This window comes from Rattus norvegicus, chromosome 9 (assembly GCF_036323735.1).
Source record: "Rattus norvegicus strain BN/NHsdMcwi chromosome 9, GRCr8, whole genome shotgun sequence".
NCBI lineage: Eukaryota > Metazoa > Chordata > Mammalia > Rodentia > Muridae > Rattus > Rattus norvegicus.
In genome coordinates this window covers 121,088,839-121,097,926 of record NC_086027.1, presented here as the reverse complement: position 1 = coordinate 121,097,926, position 9,088 = coordinate 121,088,839, and the positions used below count along the sequence as shown (strand labels likewise).

General features: G+C 37.5%; 1 pseudogene; it reads right to left on the bottom strand.

Annotated features, from left to right (window-relative positions):
• Positions 1–232: 232 nt before the first annotated feature.
• Positions 233–1,507, bottom strand: Znf431l-ps6 (zinc finger protein 431 like, pseudogene 6; annotated as a pseudogene).
• Between the last annotated feature and the right edge of the window lie 7,581 nt (positions 1,508–9,088).

The window sequence follows — 9,088 nt, the reverse complement described above, 5'->3', positions numbered from 1 at the left end:
ATGACTATTCCTAATGGCAAAAGAACAAATGGATATGATTGGTTAGATGGTAAAACCTATATTCTATATCCATTGATATTGTGCAATTACTTAAAGAAAGCCCCTGGGGTTGGGGATTTAGCTCAGTGGTAGAGCGCTTGCCTAGGAAGCATAAGGTCCTGGCTTTGGTCCCCAGCTCCAGAAAAAAAAAAGAACCAAAAAAAAAAAAAAAAAAAAAGAAAGAAAGCCCCTATCCCTAAATGCTGAGTGGTGGAAAAAAGTATCTGTAACTTGTCACATATGTTGGTGGTTTTCGAAATTAAAAGATTCATAACATGGGTTGCAGGTGAGCTCCTGAGTATATTCCACAATCCTGATTGATCAGATTGATTACATAAGTTCTTGTCATCTGCATTAACTAGGTATTGGAGTTGTATTGGTCCTAAGTAGACTCATAACACAGAGGTTCTACCACATTGCTTATATGCATAGAATCTCTCCAGTATGGACACTTTTATGATCATGAAGACTATATAAATGTGCAATGGCTTCACCATATTAAATACATTCATGAGGTTTCTCTTCAGTATGAATTTTTTCATGCCTTTGAAGATGACTTTGATGTGCAAAGGCTGTAGCACATTGGTGACATTCATAGCGATTCTCTCCAGGGTGTGCCCTTTTATTTACTTGGAAACTAATATGTCGTACGAAGGCTTGTCACATTGGTTACATTCATAGAGTTTCTCTCCAGTATGTGTTCTTTTATGTATTTGGAGATGACTATGACATGCAAAGGCTTTACCACATTGATTGCAACCCTATGGTTTCTCTCCTTTATGTGTCCTTTTATGCATTTGGAGACTATTGTGATATGAGAAGGCTTTATCACATTGATTACATTTGTAAGGTTTCTCTCCAGTATATGATCATTTATGTATTTGGAGATGACTGTAACATAAAAAGGCTTTAACACATTGATTATATTCATAATGTTTCTCTCCAGTATGTGTTCTCTTATGTACTTGGAGACTATTGTAATATGAAAAGGCTTTATCACATTGACCACATTCATAAGGTTTCTCTCCAGTATGCGTTCTTTTATGTATTGGGAGATGATTGTGACTGAAAGGCTTTACCACACTGGCTACATTCAAAGGGTTTCTCCTCGGTATGTGTTCTTTTATGTATTTGAAGATGACTGTATCGTGCATAGGCTTTACCACATTGGTTGCATTCATAGGGTTTCTCTCCAGTTTGTGTTCTGTTATGTATTCAGAGATGACTGTAATGTGCAAAGGTTTGACCACATTGATTACATTTATAGGGTTTCTCTCCAGTATGAATTTTTTTGACTCTGATATGCAAAGGCTTTACAACATGGAGTATATTCAAAGGTTTTCTCTCCAGTATGACTTCTTTTATGCCTGCAAAGATAATTGGAACATGTGAAAGCTTTACCACATTCATTACACTGATGAATCTTTTTATCTGTATGAATTAATTTACAATTTGGTTTAATGGTAAAGAGGAATCAGATGTTAATGTTTTATCACGTTTTTGCATTCATGGTTCCCCCCTTTTGGGTTGTTTTGTGTCTTTGAAGATACCTGTGATGGTAAAAGCATTTATTACATAGCTTACATTTATAGCATCCTTTTTCTATTAAGTTTATCACATATTTGCAAAAGGAATAACTCAAAGCTTTGCCACACTAATTGAATTCATAAATTTTTCTTTAGTATGAACCATACTACATTTGGAAAGTGGACCAGTGCAAATAGAATAATTTCCAGATTCCTAGTACCCACAGGGATTTTTTGCAGTGTGAATTTATGGGTGAATTCCCAATTAAGTTGGAAAACTAACCAAATGTAAACTTGTATCATACTCAGAAAGTCTACTAAATGTAGGGGCTACTATATATCTTCTAATTTTTCTAGGAGAGAAAGAGAGGTACTTTGTTTCTTTCAATATGCCTATACTCATACGGCTTGAATCCATTGTGACGTAAGATATATCTGTTTTAAAAAGTGGAATAACAAATAAAATACAAATTGGGAAAACACATTGCATTCAGACTATGTTCCTCATACACATGTGGTATAGGGATTAAGTTTTCTCGGCATCAACATTCTTGATACTCATAAACTGCCCCTATCACTAAACTTAGCAATGTTACTACAAGTATATGAGGAACCCTAGGTTTACCATGGACCGTTCAGATAGTATAAGATTTAGACGTATATTTATCACCTACTCAGTGTCACTAACCTTTTGCCATATGAGTGGTATGAGACTAAACAGATTGACAGTTCTTCAGCATAGCTCTAAAGGGACTATGATACACAAGGTGACATCTGTTAAGAAACTGTTTCTTTCTTAAAAGAATGCCTTGCAAATGAAAATCAGATACCTGACATTGAGGTACATGGTTTTGTGTGAATTTAATAATCACTGATATACTTAAAGCAGTACTTTTTTACACTGTTGCTTTTCTTTTAAACTTCCAGAACGCATTAAAATTTCTTCAGAGGCATATTCATATCAACTTGCACATGAAAATTACCTTCCATGTCTTCCGGAACATTGACAATGTTCTTCAATAGTATGGTCTTCCCAATTGTAACCTAAAATACAGTACCAGAAAAATGTATGATATATTATTGGAAATTAGGCAAAATTTAAGTTAGTATCTTCAGTGAACCTTAGAACAATGTCTAACTTACGTTATTCTTCATTCTCAATTGATATTACAGAAAAACATCAATAACAAAGAAACAGTAGTGCCCTTATTTTAAAGAGTGAAAGAAAATTCACTCTCATACCTATAGCAGTGAGTTTCCTGTAGGTCTCCAACATCACATCTTTGTAGAGACTCTTCTGAAAAGGATCCAGCAAAGCCCACTCTTCCTGAGTGAAGTTCACACGCACATCCTCATAGGTCATTGCATTCTAAAATATCCCATCCAAGTGTACAAGAGAAAGCATAATACTGCCAACACAATAAATGTATACTTCAATAACAATATAGTCAATTTACTTCTGATGTAGCCACCACTTATTTCCTAAGTAGAAGTCTTATGTAATTGCCAGGTCATTTTAGAAGAAAACTAAATGTGATGTCCATCTCTGTCATTTCCTTGTTCTTTGAGTAGGATATAGCCTTGCAAAAGAAATGCCAGTTAATACACACACGCGCACACACACACACACACACACACACACACACACACACGGAGAGAGAGAGAGAGAGAGAGAGAGAGAGAGAGAGAGAGAGAGAGAGAGAGAGAGAAGCAACCAGATCAACAGTACTAGGTACACATTAGGGAAATTGTATGAACAAATACTAATTACATAAATGATGGGTAATCTGGGTGTACTGACTCATGACTCATGACTTTAATTCCAACACTCAGGAGGCAGAAGCAGGTGTATCTCATTGATTTGGATGCCAGCATGGTCTGTGCAATGACTCAGCAGTCGTGGATTGGTGCACTGTGACCCATCCCACAATACCACCTGCCTCCTAAGAGGTCTTCTCTAACCTGAGACACACACATAGGACAACCTCCAACCTCCACCTGCTGGAACCCTAGCAAGCCCACTAGTCATGGGCTCTGCCCTGCCCTATGGGAGCTCCATCCTCCTTCTGGTCTGTACCTAGACCTGAAGTGAGGATAGGTGCACTGCACTGCACCCCACTGTATGGCTCTGCCTGCCTCCCAGGAGGCCTGCTCCAACCCAGATAACCAGGCCAGTCAACACCAGTGAAAACCAGATTACTAAAAGCAAGCACAAGTACATAATTAAGAGAAACCAATGTAATATGGCACCATCAGAACCCAGCTCTCTATTACAGCAAGCCCTGAGCACCCTAACACACGTGAAGAGCAAGACTATGACTTTAATCCCCATCTCATGAAGATGATAGAGGCCTTTAAAGAAAATAAATAATTCCTTTAAAGTAATGCAGGAAAACATAATCAAACAGGTAGAAGCACTTAAAGAGGAAACAGATAAATAGTGTTATATACAAAAAAATACAACCAAACAGGCAAAGGATATGAATAAAATGGTCTAGGACCTAAAAGTGAAAATGTAAGCAATAAACAAAATGCAAATAGAGGCAATCCTGGAGATGGGAAACCTAGGAAAGAATACAGGAACTACAGATGCAACCATCATCAAAAGAATACAAGACATGGAAGAGAGAATCTCATGCATAGAAGATACCATAGAAGAAACTGATGCATCAGTTACAATAAATGCCAAGTGTAAAAAATTCCTAACTCAAAACATCTAGGAAATTTGGGACACTATGAAAAGACCAAGCCTAAGAATAATAGGAATAGAAGGGGGCGAGGATTCCCAGTACAATGGGCCAGAAAACATCTTCAACAAGATCATAGAAGAAAACTTCCCTAACCTAAAGAGATGCCTGACTTAAAGAGAAGCTTACAGAACACCAAATAGATTAGACTAGAAAAGAAAATCCTTCCACCACATAATAATTAAAACACTTAATGTACAGAGCAAAGAATGAATATTAAAAGCTGCAAGGGACAAAGACCAAGTAACACACAAAGGGAGACCAATCATAATTATACATGACTTCTAAACAAAGACTCTAAAAGCCAGGAAATCCTGGAGAGATGTCTTGCAGACCCTAAGATACCACAGATGCAAGCCTACTATAACTATCAAAACTTTCAATCTCAATAGATGGAGAAACAAAGATATTCTCTGACAAAACCAATTTAAACAATATCTTTCTACTAATCCAGCCCTACAGAGGATACAAGAAGGAGAACACCAACACAAGGAGGGTAACTATATCCAACAAAACACAAGAAATTAATCATCTAACAGCAAAACCAAAAGAAGAGAATCACACACAAACTTACATACCACCTCCAATATCAAAATAATAGGAACTAAGAAACATTGGTTATTAATGTGTCAATATCAATGTACTCAATTCCTCAATAAAAAGACACAGGCTAACAGACTGGATTCATAAACAGGATCCATCATTCTGTTGCATGCAAGAAACACACTTGAGCAACAAGTTAGACACTACTTCAGTGTAAAGAGCTGGAGAAAGGTTCTTCCAAGCAAACAGACCCAGGAATCAAGCTGGAATAGCTATTCTAATATCTAATAGACCTTCAACCAAAAGTTTTCAAAAGAAATGGGGAAGGACACTTCATACTCATGAAAGGAAAAATCCACCAAGATGATATCTTAATTCTGAACATCCATGACACAAATGCAAGAACACCCATATTCGTAAAGAATTATTATTAAAGCTTGGAACACATAGTGAACCACACACAATAATAGTGGAGGATGTCAACACCCCATTTTCACCAATGAACAGGTCATCAAAACAGAAACTAAACAGAAAGAATCTTGTTATGAACCACATCGATTTAACAAATACAGACAGAATCCTTCCTCCCAAAACAAAAGAATGTGCCTTCTTCTCAGCATATCACAGAATACTCTCTAATGACCATACAATCAAGCCTCAACAGATTCAAGAACACTGAAATAACCCCATGCATTCTATCAGATCACCAAGGTTTAAGGCTGGACTTCAACAACAGAAACAACAGAAAGCCCACATAGTCATAGAAAATGAATAACTCTTTACTCAACGATTAATTAGTCAGGGAAAAAATAAAGAAATTAAAGACTTTCTAGAATACAATGAAAATGAAGGCAGAACATACTAAAACTTATTGGACATGATGAAAGCAACACTAAGAGGGAAACTTCATACCACTATGTCTCTTTATAAAGAAATTGAAGAGATCTCATACTAGAAACGTAACAGCACACCTGAACGAAAAGAAGCAAACAAACCCAAGAGGAGTACACAGCAGGAAATAATCAAACTCAGGCTGAAAACCATCAACTAGAAACAAAGAAAATACAAAGAATCAGCAAAATGAAGAGTTGATTCTTTGAGAAAAATCAATAAGGTAGACAAACCCTGACCTAAACTAACTAAAAGACACAGAGACAGTATCCAAATTAATGAAATCAGAACTAAAAAAAGGAGGCATCACAGCAGAAACTGAAAAAATTAAAAAATTCATTAGGTCATACTTCAAAAGTCTGTATTGTACAAAATTGGAAAATGTAAATAAAGTGGATAATTTTCTAGAGAGATACCATATACCAAAGTTAAATCAAGATCAGGTAAACTATATAAACAGACCCATAACCCTTAAGGAAATGGAAGCAGTCATTAAAAGCCTCCCAACCAAAACCAGCCCAGAGCCAGATGATTTTAGTGTAGAAATCTAACAGACTTTGAAAGATGAGATAATACCAATACTCCTCCAGCTATTCCATAAATAGAAACAGAAATATTGCAAAATTCATTCTGTGAAGCCACAGTGATTCTAATGCCTAAACTGCACAAAGACTCAACAGAGAAAGAGAATTTCAGATCAATTTTGCTTATAAACACTGACACAATAAAACTCAATAAAATTGTGGCAAGCCAAACCCAGAAACAGTTCGAAAAACATCGTTCTCCATGCTCAAGTAGGCTTCATCCCAGGGATGCAGGGATGGTTCAGTATATGAAAAACCATCAACATAATTCACCACATAAACAAACTGAAAGGAGAAAAAAAATCACATGATCATTTCATTAAATGCTGAAAATGACTTTGATCAAATCTAATAATATCAATTCGTGTTAAAAGTCTTAGAGAGATCAGGGTTGCAAGGCACATACCTAAACATAATAAAAGCAACAATATACAGAAAGCCAATAGTCAGTATGAAATTAAGTGGAAAGAAACTTGAAGCAATCCGACTAAAATCAAGGACAAAACAAGGCTGCCCATTCTCTCCCTATCCATTCATTATAATACTTGAAGGTCCAGCCAGAGGAATAAGACAACAAAGGAGATCAAGTGGATACAAATTGTAAAAGAATAAGTCATGGTTAATATGATGGTATACATAAATAACTCCCAAAAGTCTACCAGGGAACCTCTAGAGCAGATAAATACCTTTACTAAAGTTGCTGGCTACAAAATTAACTCAAAGAAATCAGCAGCCTTTTTTATATAAATGATAAAGGAGCAGAGAAAGAAATTAGGGAAACAACATCCTTCACTATAGCCACAAATAATATAAAATATCTTGATGTAACTCTAACCAAGCAAGTAAAAGATCTGTATGATAAGAACTTGAAGTCCCTAAAGACAAAAAAAATGAAAAAAGATAGCAGAAAATGGAAAGATCACCCATGCTCTTGGATTGGTAGAATTAACATTGTGAAAATGGCCATCTCACCAAAAGCAATGTACAGATTCAATGCAATCCCCATCAACATCCCAACAGAATATTTTACAGACCTTGAAAGAGCAATTCTCAACTTCATACGGAAAAATAAAAAACCCAAGATAACCAAGACAATCCTAAATAAAAAAGAGGGAATCAGCATCCTTGACTTCAAGCTGTACTACAGAGCAATAGTGATAAAACTGCATGACATTGGTACAGAAACAAACAGATTAATCAATGGAATAAAATTGAGGACCAAGAAATTAACCCATACACCTATAGACACTTGATTTTTGACAAAAAACCAAACCATCTTCACTAACTGTACATTTGACAGAGGGTCAAAAATATAAAAAATATATCCAAAAGATAGAACTAAAAACATCAACAAACCAAATAATACAAGTAAAAAATTGTGTACAGAGCTAAAAAGAATTCTCAACAAAGGAATCTCAAATGGCCAAGAACCACTTAAAGAATGGCTGAAACTAGAAAATGTCATCCTGAATGAGTCAACCAAGATCCAAAAGATGTACTCACTGATAAGTAGATATTAACCATAAAGTACAGGATACCCAGGATATACCCTCTGACCCAAAGAAGTTAAACAAGAAGGAGGGTCAAAATGAGGATGCTTGAATCTCACTTAGAAGGGAGAATGAAGTCATCATAGGAGGCAGAGGAAGAGAGGGAAGTGGGTGGAAGAAAGGAGGGGGAGGGGAATGGGGGGCAGGATCAGGTGGGTTTATAGACGGAAAGAGGCACAGAGGGCCAGGAGAATGAATAGAAATCTGCAGCTGCAGGGAGTGGGAGAGTTGGGGGAATCTTTAGGAAGTCCCAGAGACCTGAGATTGGGGAGAATCCCAGGAGCCAATGCAGATGGCTGAAATGCCTTAAAAGTGAGGAAAAGGAATCTAAAAGGCCACCTCCTATAGCCAGGCAGGACAGCTGAGGGATAAGGACACCAACCCACCTACAAAACTTTTAACCCCAAAACATGCCCTGTCTACAACAAATGCAGGGACAAAAGAGGAGCAGAGACTGAAAAAATGACCCACCAATAACCAGCCTAAGTTGAAACCCATCCCATGGGCAAACACCGATCCCTGACCTTATTAATGATATTCTGCTATGCTTGGGGCAGAACCTTAAGATAATTGCTCTACTCAGCAGCTGACTGAAACAGATGCGGATAGCCACAGCTAAACATTGGGTGGAGGTTGAGGAGTCTTAGGAAAGAGCTGGGGGCTAGGATTGAAGGCTCAGGATGCAGATGGGAACCCCACAGGAGGACCAACAGAGTCACCTAACTTGAACCTCTGGGAACTCACAGAGACTGAGCCACCAACCACAGAACCCACACAGGCTGGAACAAGGCCCCCGGCACATGTATAGCACAGGTGAAGCTCAGTCTCCATGTGGCACCACAACAACTGAAGCAGAGGCTCTCAGTTCTACAACAGGCTGCTTTGTGGGAGAGGATGTGCCTATTCTGGTGGAGCCTTGATGAGCCAGGGTAGGGAGATACTCAGGTAGGTCCCTACCCTCTCAGAGAAGGGAAGGAAGGGAAAAGACCTTGCTTATATAAAGAATTATACATTCACTTTAGTTCTGTATCTTCTTGCAGAAACCTGAAGTACCCCAGGTTAAACTATAATATTAATAAGATCTTACTAAAAGGGAATGCATGTCTAAAGAGTTACAAATGGACAGATGAAGATATTAGCAATGTGAATGTTGACCGTGAATAGGCAACACAGGGCGGGAGAGATGGCTCAGCAATGAAGAGCACTTG